We start from the raw sequence: 20,106 nt of genomic DNA, 5'->3' as shown, positions 1-20,106 counted from the left end.
CAGTACATGATAGTGAAGACATATTTACCTCGTGACATGAGGAAGTCATGAATCTCCTTGATGACCCTCTTATACTGTTCCTTCTGCCATTCTCCTAAAATATTCCACTCCACTTCCAAAAAATAAGCAGCAACATCCTTGAACGTGATCGATGCCTGGAATAGCCAGGACACATTCAGTCACACTTTCATTATGATGTTTATGTAATAGACAGTATAGACTTTGTTAGATGATCTCTGTCAATGAGATCAGATCTCTAGTACATTATTTCCCTAGTTCTATATATGGTGCTTAAACTTGCATGCACCCAATTTACATGCGTAATTTAATTGCAAAACAAGCCAATTATCCCCAATTCTTAGGCGCTAATAATCAACTTTCGGTGCAATACTTTGAATTTATTTACACATCTTTATAGTCGATATTCTATAAAGATCAGGGTATTAATTTTTATGCACAGATCCAAAATGGGGGTATGGATGTGACAGGGGCACGGGTAGGTCAGGGCGTTCCTTGAATTTGCACGGTGTTACAGAATAAGGCAGATTCATATCTAATTTAGGCCTGAGAATTTACACCAGATTTAAGTTAGTGTAACTGGCGCAGATACCGGCATCAAACGTTATTCTATCAATGGCACCCAACTCGGAGCACCACTTATAGAATAACGCTTAAGGCTCATTTTTTTTCAGCGCTATACAAAGAATCTAGCCCTATGCTACCTCCATTATATACAAATCTCTTTCATGCATATTCATTGTGGATATCCTAAAAACCTGACTGGCAAGGAGTACTCCAGGACCGGACTTGGGAAACACTGCTCTAGGGAATCCTGCAATCCATCTCCAGCAGGTAAAGTCTTCTACCAACAACCATTAAATTATTGCTCTACTCCAAAACAAACAAGGAAATAGAAAGGAAGCCTGCAAGAGCAGCAAAGGGAACAGTTTTCCTTCTTGTGCTGGCAGTGGCACCCTGTATACATGAGAAGAGAAAAGAATTTCTTGCCTGATCAGAAACTCGGGCAGACATTTCTCTTCTGTTTTCCCCTCTGAATTCTGCAGCTGCTGGGATGGATTCAGGCAAGAGATTTCCCTTTTCCTGGAAGAATAAAACAGGAGGAGGATAGACTGATCCCTAAAGGTCTCAGATAAATTCCTTCTTCTCCCTCTCTACAGATCTGGGACTGGGTTGCAGTCCCCAGAAATAAAATAAAGCTTTCTTTTCTTCTGTGTCTCTATGCCGCACTTTCAATCCTGCAGACACTGGAGGAACAAAAACAGCAGAGCATGCTCAGAGCATTTCATCCCTTCCCCTTGATGAGGTCATCTAGGGTATTCCACTTCCTTAAGGTAGATCTGTACAAGTCAAGGAGGTTAGATAGAGAACAGGAGACTGCATGAGCCAATCTCAAATCTGGCCCAAGGAGGAGGAGTGTATGAGGCTATCTAGCCCATTATATGGACTGAAGCCAGTAGGCGGAGATTGCCACCATTTTCATTCACCCAAAACAATAGCCCGTCTATCCAAGCATCTAGGCAAGGAACCATAAAACACTCACAAACTGTACAAAGAAAAAACCCCTTACAAGCAGCAAAACCCCAGCAAGCCTCAATATCCTCCCATCAGTCAAACACCTTACAAAACAATCAGGTCTTACAAAACAATCAGGTCTTTAACAGCTTCTTAAATTAAGATGTAGATACAAGTTGGCAGATGACCAGCAGCAAAGAATTCTACAAATTGTTGTTGTACTCTGCCTTGAGAAACCTGATATTATAAAGATGGAATATATTGAAATTAAATGCAATTAAAGTCTCCTTTCATTGGGACACATGGAATCACATCTTCACTTCATCTGTTTTGTAGAAGTTTACGTTACTTGCTGAAACTGATTCCAATATAATGTAAGAAAAAAAACATCTGAAATGATCAGACCTCAAAGACAATTCCCAGACAATATTGGATAACTTAATACTAGGGTGGTTAAACACTAAACCATCACTAAAGGTCACCAAATCCAGTTGATGTCCCCTATTATGAGTTGGACATGGAGGAGGAATTACATAATTCAAATTACATAGAAAGGAGCATAATTCATTTCTTCTTCTGTCTTGTAGATCTTCCATATGTATGTTAATGTTACCCAAGATTAGACTGTAATTGCTTTCCATAGAGCAATATAAAAACTCCATGGCTAAGTCCCCTGCCAAAGACAAGTGCATTAGGTTTTGTATTTGTGATTGACAGTAGGAGCTGGACTCCTGAGCAGGCTGATAATTAAAGCTGTTGATGAGAGATGTGAGTGACCTGTAAGTGCTTATTACTTCAGATCTTTACAGGTTTTATTCCACAGGAGAGTTCATCTTTTACTGGAGCAAGCCAACCTACATTTCATCTGATTTGCATGCAGTCAAAGCAAATGGTAGTGTCTGCATTCTCTTCAGCTTTGGAGACTTAAAAAAAATAAATAAATAAATAAATAAATAAATAAATAAAAAAATATATATATATATAGAAAATAGGATTTCAAAACCATCAGAGAGAACATTTTGAAGTATATTTTACTTAGCAGTTTTCCTTGGGATCAAGCTTCAATTGGGTGTGGCATTAGTTTTCATTCACAGCTTCCTGGTAACTTCTCTTATTTTATAATCTGCTCCCATTATACTTAGTCCACTTAATACAGTGAAACTCTTTGGCTAGGGTTTGGCCACTAAATGCTGCTTTTTTTTTTTTGTTTGTTTGTTTACAGTAGCTGGTACTCCATAGCTCCATAGTTTCCTCAGCCCTGGTTAACTCGAATGAAGACCTGACCTGTGAATTGAACCTGCCACTTGAATGTCCCTAATTGCATGTTCTCAAGAATAAATTTGAGAATATTCACCATAAAAGAACAACTTTAGAGGCCTACCGAGTTTTGATTTCAGCACTGCAACTAGTCTGAAACTGATATTTGACTAAAAATGCTGGTACATTTTTGGCTGAACCCCAGACATACTGCTGTGTCCCCTTGGGAGTGGGAGACAGGCATCCAGCTGGTAAAAGAAGAAGCTGACGCCGCAAGTAGGTGGTGGACAGTGGTGCCAGCGCCGCAAGTAGGGGTGGACGGTGGCGCCGGAGCAGAGAAGAGAGGAACATATACAATTTTGTTCTCTCCTGCCTTTGAGGAGGAGGCAGCCAGGGTAAGGTCACGGTTGGGCTGGGGAGGCTTAGCCTCTCCAAGCCTCTTATATGGGGCGCCTATGCCCATAGTGCATGTGCTCCTCCCCCTATCAGAAACAGCCCCCACTTACTCCCTCCCAGTGGCAAATTCCGGTAGCAGATTTGTTTTGGTTGAAACTGAAAAATAAAGGTTTTGGTCCTACCACTCAAGTAGGAGTCATTGGGAAATCTAGTAATTGCTCTGTCTGTTTTTGGACTTTGAGAAAGCAAACATGTCCCTAGGCCAGAGATTCGGATCATGCATACTTGGAGTTCATCACTATATCTGTAATTTTGAGCTGCTTTTTCAATTCTGCAGACTGCTAATGGCAGTGGTTTCTGTAGAGTCTCCGAGTTCCTCAGGGGTCGGTACTGGGGCCTATTCTGTTTAATATATTTGTGGGAGATATTGCTGAAGGGTTGGAAGGAAAGGTTTGCCTTTTTGCGGATGACACGAAAATAACCAATAGAGTGAATACCCTGGAGGGAGTAGAAACAATGAGAAAGGATCTCCGAACGTTAGAAGAATGGTTGAGGTGTGGCAGTTAAAATTTAATATGAAGATCCACTGTTCCAGCTCTCTAGCTGCAACTCTTCAATTATAGATAAATGCACCCAATGCGACTCAGACTTCCCAGTGCAACTCAGCCTCACCAAGGTGGAGAAAAAAGGCTTCAGTAGTACCACCCAGCCAGCCTGTATCATCAGCTATAAGGCATGGGCCTGGTACACCATCATCATGCAAAAAAAAACCCTCCACAGTTCCTTAAAGCTTGAGTATACGCAAAAAAAGTCAATGACAAACTTGTGCATATATTACAGACACAGAATTCATCAACTCAGTCTAGTCACACATTAGACGCTACTCCCTGATGTCAGTTTCTGTTCCGGGGCAGGGAACCAGCGGAGCCAACAGCCATGCGGCTGCTTCCAGCACTCCCAGGAGGTAAGAACAATGCACCTGGGGTGGGGGTGGGGTTTGGAGGTGATGCGCCGGGCAGGGGGCTGCTGCACCTGGGGGGGGGGGGTGTACAGCGGTGATCCACCCCGGGTGGCAGTCGACCAAGGAACACCACTATGATGAGTGAGAGAGAACAAAACAGGGTGATTTCAGAACACTTAATGACATGGTGCAATTACATCCTGTTTACAGATGAGATACAGGAGTATTTGTTTGACATAATATTTGGGTATCTATATTATAATCTTATAGAATACATTTAACCTTCAATTGTTCCCATGTTGCCCAAGTGGTCTGTTATGTTTTCGTAATAGGAGAGTGGACAAAGGCCGGGAACACACAAAACAAATCTGTAAGCTATATGCTAACTACTGTAACTTTGTTCTTAATATAACAAAATATGCAGATATGAAAATAACTAAAAAGTGCTGTAATTACTTTTTACATATAACTGTAACTAGTTACTTTTGCAAAATAGTTTTGTAACTAGTTAACTTATGGATTGTGTAACTAGTAGCTGTAATTAGTTTCACTGAAAAAGTAACAAACCCACTATTTATTTCATTAGGGTTTATTTAGGAACATCATAAAGGAAATTGCATAAAGAAAACATTTGGATTCAAATGCAATTGGATGGTACATGGTCTCTATGTCTAGAGCTTATGCCTTTAAGTTCTTGTTGTAGCAAGGTTGAAGCAGTATTTCCATATCTGAAATACCAAATAGTCCTGTGGTAATCCCAAAATTATGTACTTTAGAAAACATCATACACTGTAAGAGGGACGTCCTTCGGCAGTTCTGTGAGAAACACGTCCTTGTTACTGTATTTATCACTATGAATTTTCCATATATTTCCCGTACCTGGATGTCCGCAACTATATGCACTGTACTTGCGGAACATGCAGCTATGGAAAATATAAGGAACATACATATTTACTGTGTATATATGAAGAGGATCGCACACTTGATAATGATCCATATAAGGAAGGCTCCGCACGTGTGAACACGTACTTATCCAAATAGGGCCCCATACACGTGACGACGGTGCACGTCATGGACGTCCATGCGTCCTGGTCGTCCAAGTGCAGAACCATCATATATGGGGCTAGGATGTCCATGTGCTGACCCGTCCATATATAGAACTGTGCATGTAAGGACGTCCATCACGCATGGGCATCCATATAAGGCGATGCACATTTTCCAACGGTTATTCACTGAGAAACATGGCGCTACAAAGAGAAGGTAAAATTATGTATCATATGTGATAATTTTCTTTCCATTAATCATAGCCGATCAATCCATAGACTGGTGGGTTGTGTCCATCTACCAGCAGGTGGAGATAGAGAGCAATCTTTTGCCTCCCTATATGTGGTCATGTGCTGCCGGAAACTCCTCAGTATGTCGATATCAAAGCTCCATCCGCAGGACTCAGCACTTAGAGAATTACACCCACAAAGGGACACTGCCCAGCTCACCACCGCTGAAGCGGGGGAGGGGAATCCGTCCAGCTCATCCCCGCGAAGCGGGGAGGGACACCACACCCGCCGATGCGGGGGGGATCTATCTTATCCTGCTACCACAACCGCGGGAGGAGCTGGCTGACCCTAACACCGCCGAAGTGGGAGGGAAACAAAGCTATCCCACTACCGCACGAAGCGGGAGGGAGCGCCGGCATAATTTAGTTATCAATCCAGCTACCATCGAAACGGGGGGAGAGGAACGCAGCAGCTCACTGTAACACAAAATCGTCTCAACTCCAGGAAAATCCAATTGGAAGAACTTGAACACGAAGTCCTCCTGAACAGGAACTGAAGACTAAACTTGAACCTGAAATATAACCAGAATACAAACAGTACAGATATCTGGGAGGGGCTATGGATTGATCGGCTATGATTAATGGAAAGAAAATTATCACGTATGATACATAATTTTACCTTCCATATCATCAAGCCAATCAATCTATAGACTGGTGGGATGTACCGAAGCAGTACTCACCCAGGGCGGGACATGGAAAACCCAGAACGCAACACTGAAGCTCCAAAGTGGGCCTCGACCCGAGCAGCCACATCCAAGCGGTAATGTCTTGAGAAGGTATGAGCTGACGCCCAAGTTGCTGCTTTACAAATCTCTTCCGGAGACGGACCTGGACTCTGCCATCGAGGGCGCCTGTGCTGTAGTTGAATGAGCCTTCAACTGGATAGGCGGCACCTTCCCTGCGGCCACATAAACCGCTGCAATCGTCTCTTTGACCCACCGTGCCACTGTAGGCTTAGATGCCTGCAGACCCCTATGAGGGCCTGCGAACAGCACGAACAAGTGATCCGACTTCCGGAAATCATTGGTCACTTCCAAGTATCTGATGATGATTTGTCTCACATCCAGACATTTGAGAGCAGGGTACTCCTCTGGGTAGTCCTCCCTACAAAAGGAGGGTAGGCAGAGCTGCTGATTCACATGGAAGCGAGAAACAATCTTGGACAGGAAGGAAGGCACTGGGCGAATCGACACTCCTGCCTCAGTGAACCGCAGGAACGGCTCTCGACATGAGAGTGCCTGGAGTTCGGAAACCCTTCTGGCTGAAGTGATAGCCAGCAAAAAGACCGCTTTCAACGTCAGGTCTTTCAGCGATGCCCTCGACAAGGGTTCAAAGGGCGGCTTCGGCAAGGCCTGTAGCACCAGGTTGAGATTCCACGTAGGCACCATCGAGTGCAGAGGAGGGCGCAGGTGATTAACTCCTTTGAGAAAACGCACCACATCTAGCTGCAACGCCAAGGAAGCACCCTTCAGAAGGCTCCTGAAGCAAGCTAGAGCTGCCACCTGGACTTTCAGCGAACTGAGTGGCAGGCCTTTCTCCAGACCCTCTTGCAGGAATGCCAACACTGAAGATACTGGAGCAGTGAAGGGCGACAGAGAGCCTGCCTTGCACCACGATGCAAAGGTACGCCAAATCCTGGCATAAGTAGTAGAAGTAGAGCGCTTCCTCGCTCTCAGCATAGTGGCGATGACCTTGTCTGAGAAGCCCTTCTTCCTCAGCTGCTTCCGCTCAAGAGCCAGGCCGTAAGACCAAAGGGGGAGGGATCCTCCATCACCATGGGACCCTGATGCAAGAGGCCCCGCTCCGCTGGCAGCCTCAGAGGGCAGCCCACTGAAAGCCTGATCAAGTCCGCATACCAGGGACGTCTGGGCCAATCCGGACCCACCAGGATTACCTGGCCCGGATGCTTTGCCACCCGGCCTAGAACCCAGCCCATCATGGGCCATGGTGGGAACACGTAGAGAAGCTCCTGTGCCGGCCACTGCTGGAGAAGAGCATTGACTCCCAGAGACCGAGGGTCCCGTCCTCTGCTGAAATAACGCGGCACTTGGCAATTGGCCAAGGACGCCATCAGATCCAGGCTCGGCTGGCCCCAGCACTTCATGATGTCCAAGAACGCCCGAGCAGACAGCTGCCACTCTCCGGGATCCAAGGTATGGCGACTGAGAAAGTCCGCCTTGACATTCATGACTCCCGCAGTGTGGGCCACCGACAGCTGGTCCAGATTCGCTTCCGCCCACAGGCATAGCTTCATGGCCTCCTTGGCTAGAGGGGCGCTCCTGGTACCTCCATGGCGATTGACATAGGCCACGGTCGTGGCATTGTCCGACAGGACCCGTACTGGCTTCAGGACCAGGAGAAACTTTAGAAGCGCCAACCGAATGGCTCTGAGTTCCAGGAGGTTGATAGACCACTTTGCCTCTGCAGGAGACCAGAGCCCCTGCGCTGTCCTTCCCAAACAGTGGGCTCCCCAACCCGTCAAACAGGCGTCCGTCGTGACGACAACCCACTCCGGGGTCGTGAGAGGCATTCCTGCGGACAGCTTGTCTGGCCTCAGACACCAACTCAGCGCCTTGCGCACCACTGGATCCAAGGAAAGGCATACAGCGTAATCCTCCGACACTGGAGTCCACTGCCGCAGCAGGGAATGCTGTAGTGGTCTCATATGGGCCCTGGCCCAGGGCACTATCTCCATCATGGCCGTCATGGAGCCCATCAGCTGCACATAGTCCCAAGCCCGAAGAGTAGAGGCTTCTAGGAACTGGTCCACCTGGGCCCGAAGCTTGACGCTTTGGTTGTCTGGCGGGAACACTCTGCCCACTTGGGTGTCGAATTGAACTCCCAGATACTCCAGGGACTGAGTCGGGTGCAGCTGACTTTTCTCCCAGTTGATGACCGATCCCAGGGAGCTCAGAAGAGCAATCACCCTGTCCGTAGCCTTCCCACACTCTGCATAAGAGAGGGCTCAGATCAAACAGTCGTCCAGATAAGGATGGACTTGTACTCCTTCCTTGCGTAGGAAGGCCGCGATGACCACCATTACTTTGGAGAAGGTCCGCGGAGCAGTAGCCAACCCGAATGGGAGGGCTCTGAACTGGAAGTGTCGGCCCAGGACTGCAAAGCGCAGGAAGCGCTGATGAGGAGGCCAGGTGGGAATATGTAAGTAAGCTTCCTTGATGTCCAAGGATGCCAGGAATTCTCCTTTTTTCACCACAGCTATTACGGAGCGGACAGTCTCCATCCGGAAGTGCCGTACTTTCAAGGCCCGATTGACTCCCTTGAGGTCGAGAATAGGCCGAGCAGAACCTCCTTTCTTTGGCACCACAAAGTAAATGGAGTAACGCCCCTTGCCAAGTTGATCCACTGGCACTGGGACCACCGCGCCCAGGCGGATCAGGTTGTCCAAAGTCTGCTGCACAGCAGCTGCTTTGACCGGAGACTTGCAGGGAGAGTTCACAAATCCGTCTCTCAAGGGCCGGCAGAACTCCAGCTTGTAGCCATCTCTGATGACTTCCAGAACCCAAGCGTCTGAAGTTACCCTGGTCCACTCGCCCAGAAATGAGGACAACCTTCCTCCTATCCGCTCTGGGCCATGGACCACGGCCCCGTAATTGGGTACGCGACCCTGGGGGAAGGCTGGAGGACGAACCTCCAGGACGGCGGTCCCTGCGAAAGGAATGCTGCTTGGGGGAGAAGTTCCGTTTGAAGGAAAAGGAGGCAGAGGAGCCTGACTTGCCCGGGTGATACCGACGGGCTTCCTGAAATTGGCCCTTGGAGGAACCAGGGCAAGCACCGCTGGCACGAGCCCTGACCTCCGGCAACCTCTTGCCCTTAGACGTGCCGAGCTCCGTCACAAACTTGACCAGCTCGTCCCCAAACAGCAGCTTGCCTTTAAAAGGCAACTTGGCTAGGCGAGATTTTGAGGCATGGTCAGCAGACCAGTGCTTAAGCTAGAGCCACCGCCGCGCAGAGACTGTATGAGCCATACCTTTAGCCGAGGCTCTCAAGACATCATACAGCAAGTCTGCCAAGTAGGCGATGCCCGACTCCATGGCTGGCCAATCCACCCTCAAGGAAGAGTCCAAGGGGGAAGCCCGCTGCAAAACAGTCAGGCACGCCCTGGCCACATAGGAGCCGCAAACTGAGGCTTGCAAACTCAGGGCGGCCGCCTCAAAGGCCAACTTTAATATCCTGCCCTGAGCGTCCTTCAGGGCAGTGCCACCTTCCACCAGCAGCGCCGTTTTCTTAGTCACCGCAGTGATTAAAGAATCCACCGTAGGCCAGAGAAAGGCTTCCCGTTCCCCCTCCGGCAGAGGATACAGACGGGACATAGCCCTGGCTACTTTAAGGCTCGCTTCAGGGGAATCCCATTGAGCCAAAATTAAAGTCTGCAGGGCTTCATGAATGCGGAAGGTTCTAGGCGGGCGCTTAGTTCCCAGCATAATGGTAGAGCCAGCAGAGGCTGAGAGAGGGCCTTCCTCCGGAGAGGAAACCTTCAAAATTGCTCATGGCCTGCACTAACAGGTTGGGCAAATCCTTTGAGTGAAAAAGCCGCGCTGCAGAGGGGTCATCCGCTCCATCCAAGCGGGGATCAGTCTCCTCCAAAGAATCCCCAAAGGACCTCTGGGAGAACTCAGATATGCTGCCCTCATCCACATCAGAGGAGACAGAGTCCCCGAGGGCCTGGAGATCCACCTGAGGGAGCTTGACCATGGAGGCTTCATCACCCTTATCAGACAGGGGAGCAGGGGCAGCGTTTTGCATAAGAAAAGCCTGATGCAGCAGCAAAATGAACTCAGGGGAGAAACCCCCCAGCCTGTGCACTTCTGCAGCCTGGGCCACGGCCCTAGAGGCACTCTCAACCTGCGCTCCCAAGAGCGGGGGAGAGGCACGCTGTGCATCCAAAATGGCGTCTGGCGTGACACTCCGCGAAGGAGCCGCGTGGGAAGAATGGCGCTTAAATTTTGCGACCATAGGTTTAACGTCTCCCACCTCGAGGGCGGCCCAAGAAGAAGCCATCCGAGCAGCATGGCCGGCCACGACCAGGAGGGCGGCCAGCGGGGGATGGGCGCCTAAGGCAGGAAAAACCGCCGCACCGGAGGAAAAACCGGGGAGCTCTCCCGACTCCGAAAAAGCGCCCAAAAAAAGGCAACTCTGCCTTCGAACCCCCCACTTCCCCGCTAGACGCGCGCACGCGGTCCGGGGAGCGTCTTTTCGCGCCCTTGCCCTCCAACGCCATAAGCCACGTGGAGACCGTTCAGGGAACCCCCTGCCCACTATAAAAGGTAAAATTACCTGCTTCTCGCTCCGAGCTGCAACGAATTGGTGTCCCAGTGAGCAGATGAAATAAACGCCCTTTTTGGATGTTTAAAAAAGACGTTTTGGGGTTTTTTTTCCTTCTCAACGGAGCTAGCAGGAGAGGGGAGAAAAGGAGGGACCTGGCACCAGGCCCAGGCCCGCCCGCCGACCCACCCAAGCGCCACACAACTGCAGCAGCAGCGCAGCAGCAGCCTAGCGTGATGGCAGAGGCAGAGACGGCACCCGTGGCGCTCTGGCAGCAGCTGATCTCCCCTCTCCACACAGGCTCCGATTTCAAGCCCGCCCACCACCCAAGCACACACACATAGCCGTAGCGTAAGTCGCGTCGTGGGCATCTGCGCTCAGGCTCAGATGATCGATCCCATCAGCCCACCTACCTAAGTTCAGGCTTAGAGAGAGGCAGAGAATGCGTCGCCGTCGTGGTAGATAGATTCCATCCTCCTACGCGGTAGTGGACCCGGACGTGGCTGTGCGCGGCGGCGTGCTCGCAGCCTTGCTCTCGCTCGGCTTGGCTTCTCCGCTCGCTCGTGACATGATCTGGGGAGGGCAGGCTAAAAAAATAGGTGCACATGGGACAGAAAGACAAGAACGGATGCTAGCTGGTGGGGGGGGGGGGTGAGAAAGAGAGAGACAGGAGACTGGATGCTAGATGGCAGAGGTAGAGAGGAGAGCTGCAATTCTGGATGGTGGTGGGAGAGAGAGAGAGAGACAGAGAATATGTTGGATGGCAGGTGATAGAAACAGAAAGGAGGAGATGCTGGATGGCAGAGGTAAAGAGAGAGGAGATGCTGAATGGCAGTGGGAGAGAGGAAAAAGCTAGTGAAAGACTGGAGAATAAGATAAAAGAGATGAAAAGCTGTAGGTAGGTGCAGTAAAAAGAGGGAGATGGAAGACGAGAATATGAATGAAATCTGAATGGCTAGGTAACAAAAAATAGAAGAAAGCTGAAAGGAACAGATTAGTGTTGATATTACTTGTTATGGAAGAGGTGAAGAAGACAGAAGAAGAAGAAAAAATGACACATGGACAGGAGACCCATGGAAAGAGAGTTAAAAGAAAACAAGGAAGCAGTAACCAGAGACCAGGACCAACACAATTAGAAAAATTAAATGGGCAGACAGCAAAGGTAGAAAAAAGAATTTTATTTTTAATTTAGGATGATGTAATGTAGCAGCCATGTTAGTCCACTTTAAAAGTTAATAAATAGTTATAAAAAATACAAAACAACAAAAAAATAAGGTGACACCTTTTATATTGGACTAAATACATTGTTGTGACTAGCTTTCGGAGATCAAAACCTAATTCTCCAGCTCAGGACAGTATACTGCTGTAACAGTATGCTCGTCCTGACTTAAGGAGTTTTTGGTCTCTGAAAACTAGCCAAAAATGTTATGTTAGTCGAATAAGAAGATATCTGTACAGCGCTGCGTAACCCTACTAGCGCTCTAGAAATGTTAAGCAGTAGTAGTAGTATATCACCTTATTTTTTGGTTTTGTTTTATTTGCTAATTTTTAATGTAGCAATTGAAATATCTTAGTTTTTTTAAATTTACATCTGATTTCTAGATTTTTCACGGTACAAAAGGATGTGTCACTGTTTCTATTTGTTTGGTTTTGCACTGTATGCAGATTCTGGCTTCTTGGGGTTCAGTTTAATCTTTGTTTACATATTTCTATTTTTAGTTTGTGGTTACTTATTCTATACTTGATGAGGGTCTACTTGTGATCATGTATGAAAAAGGCTGGGTATTCTGTTAGCACTAAGTGTCTGTGTAGGACTGATCTGTACTAATCCAGCTTATTTAGCTTTCCAATAGGTATATTGATGATGTTCTGCCCACTGCAATTTATGGTGACTCCTGAAGGTTTTGTGTTATGGTAGAATTGCTTTATAGGTCCTAAGTGATTTTTGTTGGGTTTTGTATTACTTCACAGTCAGTGGCATAGCTAGGTGGGGCGCCAGGGGAGCGGCTGCACCCACAAACGGAGTTCTGCCAGGGCCGGCACCTATTTTTTTTCATCCTGTTGCACTGAAAATGTGCGCTGGCGCCGGTGGAAGTCCGCTCTCGCTCCCCCCGCGCCATCAACCTGCCTCATCCTGGCTCCGCTTCTGTTCACAGTATGCCTGGTACTCTCACCTATATATATAGTGCCCACCCATATTAGCTCTGGGCCCACCCAAAAATTCAGATCTGGCTACGCCACTGGTGTACACACACATTCATTAATACAATCAATGTACTAGAAAGGAAAACCATTCCCACTTCCCTACAATACTGCACCTCAATGACAGCACCTGTACCAATGTAATGTTCCCCCTCCCCATCATCAGTGTTGTGAGTCTCTCCAATTTGGCTGCCAAAGGAATTTGTGTTGTGAAGGCAAGAAGGGCCATCCCCTAATTCCTGGTGTACAAACTTGTATCTTGCAGATGTTTTGGAATATGCAGGGATTTAGAGTCCCTGAGGCGGAGGTTCAGGAGAATCTGGAGGGAGACCCCTGAACTCATAAGGACAGTGCATTATAAACAGGGCACCTGTAGTCCTTTGTAAATGTATTTATTTAATAATGCAAATTTCATGTACAATATCAGTTTCCATGTGGCTTATAGGCAACTAGTAAGTCATAACACCTCTGTCCCACATCAAGGCCTGAGGTTGCAGCTATCCTCCCATGAGTGTGGCTGCAACTTCAAACTAACCTCCTATGAGATAATGAGATGACATGCAAAGGAATGGCTAACATTGCAACAGCTAGGGCAGGGAAGGGTGCCTCACTTCTGTATCCCCCTTTTTGGGGTGGATACTGTTTCATGGTATTCCTGCCTGAGGTCCTGCAATTAGTGGATATCATAGCATGATTTTAAAGTAATGTAAAGAAATAGTGCTTCCACCCTCTCCTCCCCCCCCCCTAAAAAGAACAACAAAAGAATTGGTCATCCAACCATAGTCATAACTCAAAATGCTAACATGCTATTGAAGAATGAGTGTGCCCTGCCAACACATCCTTTGTACTCTGTGTCAGACCAGCTTCCAGGGTTCCCTGTCATGTCATCTAATGCATCAAACACCCCGGGCATATAGCCCATGGCTCAGCACTGACCATACCTTTCCCAATCCCCCATCTCATGCCAGCCAGCTCCTGCACTATGCAAGCCATATTGGATGTGCTGATCTCAAGGACAATCCTTTTACATGTAACCCCCAAGGGGTTAAAGTTTAAATTTACCTGGGCTGGGTCGGGGTGTGGAACAACGATGCCGGGACGCATCTGACGCTGCTGTAATGTGGCAGGAGCAGCGCTGCTCAAGTCCGGCTGCAGCGGGATGGGGTGGATTGTCAATGGGCAGTGGCAGCGGTTTTGGGCTGGGCTGCCGCTGTTGTTGAAGGCGGCTGGCGTTTTTGGCTGGATGGGGAGAGAAGAGCTGGATCGCGGTGGGTTTTGGGTGGCGTTCTGGTGGGGTGGCGATACTGGGCGGCGTGGGTCAGCTGTTTAGCTGGTGCAGGAGGAGAAAGATTCGGGGAGTCTGGGCTCTGATTGGCCCGCATCAGTGTCTGACATCGACGTGACGACGTCAGATGGCCATTTTTGAATGCAGGGCCTGGGGAATTCCTTTCTATTAAAGGAACCGGCTCCTTTTAAGGAGTAGAGCCGGTTCCGAAGGAAGAAGAGGAACGGAGCGGGAATCGGAGAGGCTGGGAAAGTGCTCCGGTGCACTTTCCCAGCGTTTTTATTTTTAATAGAAGGGGCCAGCGACGATGTGAGCGCTGTACACGCTGAGGAGTGGGCCGAGTGCAGAGGGAGGCATGGAAACACGAGACAGTAGCTGGCTCGTGACAGGGCGGAGCAGGAGGCTCGTGCCAGGATAGAAAGAGGATTTTCAGGCTACAGGAGCTTTAAGGTACCCAATAAACATGCCAGTTTTAATATAGACTAAATGTAATGTATTTACAAAATATATTGTATAACCTAAAAGAGTTAATTTAATTTGTTTTAGAGGGGTATTATGTTCATGAGCTCGTGGTAGAAGCTCCAGCTCGGGGAGGGTTAAGAAAGTTCTAAACTGCCTTTAAAGTCAGTTGGGAGGTGAGTTAGAAGCTGTACAGGCGTGTGTTTAAAGTCTGAGAGCAGCTGTGTGGAAAAGAAATCTATTTCAAAACAAATTGAGTTTATATTAAGGCTTACTTGTTTGAGGAAGGTGTGATTGATGTTAACCATTCTATTTTAAAAGCCTTCCGTGTTTGTAACAGACTTATAGAGTTGTGACTGGAGTGACTGAGAGCTGTGTGACCAAGCTGAAAACTCTGAAGCACAGCACTAGAATAAATCAAACTACCGTATTTGGTTTGATGACGTGACTAAGCTTGAGTTGCTCTACAAGCTGATATTATATATTCCTGGTAAATATGTCAGAGGAAATTCTATAAAAATTTCTATTGAGCCTGTTTGGTATTGGGAGGTAATATTAAACGGAAATTCCTCTCAAGTTTTCATGGCAGTGTATGCTGTTTTCACTACAAGTGTTTTTAGTGATAGAAGATTCTGAGATTGGAAATATAAAAAAAATATATATCTATATATTAAACTTCCTAACGAAATATCTTGTGGGAGGGACAGGGATTAAAAATTATCCATTTTTTTTATTGGGATGAGTTAGTGAGGAATGTACTAAAATGGGAGACCTACCTAATGTCTAAGGCTACTGAATTAGTTAGGATTTAGGGTTTTCCTTCCTTTCATTTCTTGAAGCTTAGTGTAGTAGGTTCCTGTTTGGTGGTTCCGGTGATCTTCATTTAAACACAGGGTATCCAACATTTAAAAGAAAGGAGAAGAAAGAAGAATAATTCAAGAAAGCAGGAAATTAAAGTATCCTTTAAACCCTTTTACACGCTTGAGTGGGACTGCAAAGGACTTTAACTTTAGGAATTTAGCCTAAAAATACTTTAACTTTACAAGTTGGTGACTCTGATCTATTGAACGCGATGTGAAAGAAGTTTGCTCTTGTGGGAGACTCCAATTCACTGGATATACAAATGATTAAGGAGTGTGACCTTATGTTGTTGAGAAATTTTGATATGATGAGAAATTACCAGATATGTCATTTAATTGTGTACTGAAAGAGTATTTTGGAAAAGTGTTATGGTTTTAAGTGTGTTGGTGAATGAGAGTATGTATGTAGTGATTGATGTATAACAATGGGTTAAGGGAATGGATTTAATTTTAGTAAGGTTATATTAATTCATTAATAAAGATTATTTTTTATAAATGTTAAACGGTTACTAGTGAGTAATTTGTAGTACAATGTGTAACCAATTATAGAGAATAGACCTTGATTGGGTTTGTGATTCACATTTATTAGGCAAAATGGCCACAGGTGGATGGGAGTCAAAGTCGGGCTTTTCAGCAGAGGCTATTTCTGTATTATTGGAGGGTAACCGATTGTTTGACTCAGTTGGGGGTGCGGTACAGTTAGACTGGACTGATGTTCTTAGATTACATAAATATATTGTGAGGTCTGAATACCATACCATGACACTGATAGAGTATTGCAGGGCTCAACGTATTCCGAGAGGTTTACGGTTATACAAAGAGCCTAGGTTCCTTGAAGATAGTGATTATGTAAGTAAGTGGAATTACATTATGTCCAGATGTTCTTTGGATTTGATGTTGATTACAATTGATAAATTAAACAAGTTAGTAGAGGGAAGCAAACAGGAACTGGACCAAAAAGTAGAAATGCTTAAAATAGGCAGTTCTTCTGAGAATTACGATTTAAAAAACATACTCAGTTGATAGAACGGTATAGGCAGGAAATTAGGTCACAAAAAATCTCTAAGTATAAACGCGAAGAACTCGATTATACTAAAGGGTTCGTTTATCCTTGGATGAACCAGGGTAGGAAATCTAGAAGGAATAAAAAAGGCAAGAGAGTTACATTCATCAACTCATCTAGTGATTCATCAGGGGAGGAACAACAAACAACAGATAGCTCTACTGCTTTAGTCAGCAATGATAGGGAAGGGCAGACACAGAATAGGTCTTTTTTAACAGCGGGTGTTCAAGACTCTCAGAACGTAACAATAACACAACCAGTAGTACGACCGAAGAGACAGGGCAAGAAGACTCAATGATAGTCTTTAATTTGTCCTCCAAGGACGTCATGACCGCGAGGGGTTGAAGAAAGAGATCTCTCCGGCTCCACTTCTCCCTCCGCATGATTAAACTCACAAACCGCGAGATATAACTAATTTTCGTTACAGCCTGAAGCGTTGGAGGGACCGGTAAAGAATATTTTAAATCCACTGGCGGCGAGATGGCAGCTAAAAGCATGCATAAAGACAAGCTCCGGAGTAGAGGAGCAGAGGACAAGATGGCGCCGCCCGCAAGCCCGCCGGCCCCGACAGTGTCATCGGCTTGGATCGCCGAAATTACCATGGAAATGTCCTCAGTGCTAGAGGACATGTTGGAGCGCCGACTATCCCCTATAAATACTAACCTGGAAAGGGTAAAAGAACAACTCACAGATCTCTCTCGAGACTGTGTAGGGTTTCAAACGCGGGTGAGTGAAATCGAGGACAGAGTAACGGAGGTGGAGACAATACAGGATATAACTCAAAAAAAGCTGCAGGCGATGGAGGAGAAGATTGAGGACCTGGAAAACAGATCCAGGAGAAATAATATCCGAGTGGTGGGCCTGCCAGAAACGGTACCTGAACGGGGCTTGGAGGTTTTTTTTGGCCCGCTGGTTTACAAATGAACTACAAATCCCAGAAGCCTCGGGGCCAATACAGATAGAACGGGCCCATCGCATAGGGATGAAAACGACTGGTACTAATAAGCCAAGAGTGGTAATCCTAAGATTCTTGAACTATGCGCAGAAGCAAGAGGTGATGCAGCTGTTTAGAACGAGAAAATCATTGATGTACAACGGAATCTCAGTGCAGTGCTTCCAAGATTATTCAGCGGGAGTAGCAGCAAGAAGGCGTCAGTTTTCGGAGGTTTGCTCAACACTTTTCCAAAAGAAAATAAGGTTTGCACTGCAATACCCTGCCAAACTGCGGGTTACGCATAATGGCACCACTAAGACCTATGAGACGGCAGGGGCGGCTAAAGACTTTCTACAACAGCTGGGAACAGCACCTTCGGACGCAAGTTGAACATTATAGAAGAAGCGACCATTTTGTGCACATGGAGAAATGATATAATGAGAGGTCAGAGGAGACCTGAATTGGTCAGTCTACATTAATGCAACAAAATCCCAGCCAACTACAAAGATGGACCACTTGAAAGTAGCAGGACGGCGAGCCAAGACGTCTGCAGTTGGAAAGTTAGCGTTTTATGGTTTGTGAGTTGGACTTTTCTTTTGAGTTTCTTTTCTATTCTGGAGGACATGGTTAATGGGTGAAGCGGTTCGAACCCCTGGTAAAAGGGGCGAGTCCCTGTAAGTGTCTGATCAGCTTGACATTGGGGGAAAAAATATGTTTACTGTAACACTGTTTAATGTGGAGGGGGGAGGGAGAGACGTAAGGAAGTCAGGGTCCCAATTGGTGGACCTGAGAATACGGGGTACAGGATTTGGGGGGTGGGGGAGGGACAGGAGGAGGGGGAGGGGGGAGGGAGGAGGGATGCAAGCAGGGTGCATGTATTAAATAGAATATATGTAAAGAAAATTAATGGAGGCCATCGGGGGGCTTTGTCTCCCCGACTTTTCAATGAAAGGAGGTTTGGAAGTAGGAGGCAAGCTCTGAAGGGAATGTGGGCAGAATATTGCAGTGATGTTGATAAAGTGGAGGTACAAGGTAGGGGGGGACAAAGGCTGGGATGTCCCCCTCGATTACAAAAGAAGACATTTGTGGATTTAGTCACACACTTTAGAGTCCAAGAATAGTAAGAATAATAACGTGGAATGTAGGCGGAGTAAATTCGCCGATAAAGCGCTCTAAAATTCTACAGCAATTAAATAGGCAGAAAGCAGACATAGCACTCTTACAGGAGACGCACCTGAACCAGATTGAGCATGCCAAACTCAGCACCTGGTGGGTGGGGGATTGTATAGCATCAAATGCACAAGGCAAAAAGGGAGGAGTAGCGATATTAATCAGGAAGGGCATAGCCTCTGCAATTAACCCACTTCTGATTGATGCCGAAGGCCATTATGTTATCTTGGAAGTGGTAGTTGGGCGACAGAAACTGCTAATCTGTAATGTTTATGCTCCGAATAGATATGACCGGAAGTTTTTTCAAACCTTGATTAACTTTCTGCTCAAGCAACCGCACACAGCTATGGTAATGGGGGGTGATTTTAATGCAGCTTGGGACCCCTCTTTGGACAGATCAGCTCCAGAGACAGCCTCCTCAGGTTATAATAATAGAGGCCTCTTGCAATTGAGCCAGATATTGGGCCAGGTTGATGTGTGGCGGGTGTTGCACCCAGGTGAGAAAGACTACACGCATCTTTCACGAGCCCACTCAACCCAGTCACGAATCGACTATATTCTGACATCTCGTCAGATGTTTGGGGAAGTGACAATGGCGGAAATAGGACCATACATGGTATCAGACCACGCCTGGGTTAAGATAGAATGGATACCAAGTGGTACGACCCAACAGATGCATAAATGGCAGTTCCCCCTGGAGTTTAGCTCAGACCCAGTGCTTAAGGGTCGATTACAAGCTAGCTGGGCGGAGTACAGCACTCACAACCAAGATCATGTAGATGATCCGATTTTGTTTTGGGAAGCGGCTAAGGCGGTTCTTAGAGGCGAAGTTATAAGTCACACATATTTTGTGAGGAAGGCACGAGACAGAAAGATCTTGCGTTTAAGCAACCAACTTTGTAAGACGCGGAAGAGATATGGGGAGACACATGCGATAGGGGATAAACAGCAAGTACTAGAGCTTCAGACCGCCTTGAATGAACTTCTGCAGGAGAGGGCACATAAGTCACAGCTCTATTATCGATATATGCTTTATAAACATGGTAACAAACAAGGCAAATTGATGTCAAAGCTAATTACCCCCCGGGGAGGGACTAGGAACATTCTGGCACTACGGCAAAGGGGGGGAGGCCTACACACATCAGATAGGGCAATCTGTGAAACCTTTCGGACCTTTTACCAGGGGCTGTATGCTCCCCCAGAAGAAGGAGGCCTATTAAATCAGTTGTACTTGGAAAATTTAGCCTTACCAAAGCTCACACCACAAGAGTTAGATAGCCTTAATCAATTAATTACTGAGGACGAAGTTAGTATGGTCATAGCCCGCAGCCCGCGATTGAAAGCCCCGGGACCTGATGGCTTAAGAGGAG

The 20,106-nt window shown here is 46.7% G+C and overlaps 1 pseudogene; it reads right to left on the bottom strand.

Moving 5' to 3' along the window:
- Positions 1 to 16,961, bottom strand: part of LOC115476804 — a 324,007-nt pseudogene extending 307,046 nt beyond the window's left edge.
- Between the last annotated feature and the right edge of the window lie 3,145 nt (positions 16,962 to 20,106).

Source organism: Microcaecilia unicolor, chromosome 1 (genome assembly GCF_901765095.1).
Source record: "Microcaecilia unicolor chromosome 1, aMicUni1.1, whole genome shotgun sequence".
Classification (NCBI taxonomy): Eukaryota; Metazoa; Chordata; class Amphibia; order Gymnophiona; family Siphonopidae; genus Microcaecilia; species Microcaecilia unicolor.
The sequence above is the reverse complement of the archived record's forward strand: the minus strand, read 5'-3'. Positions and strand labels throughout refer to the sequence as shown.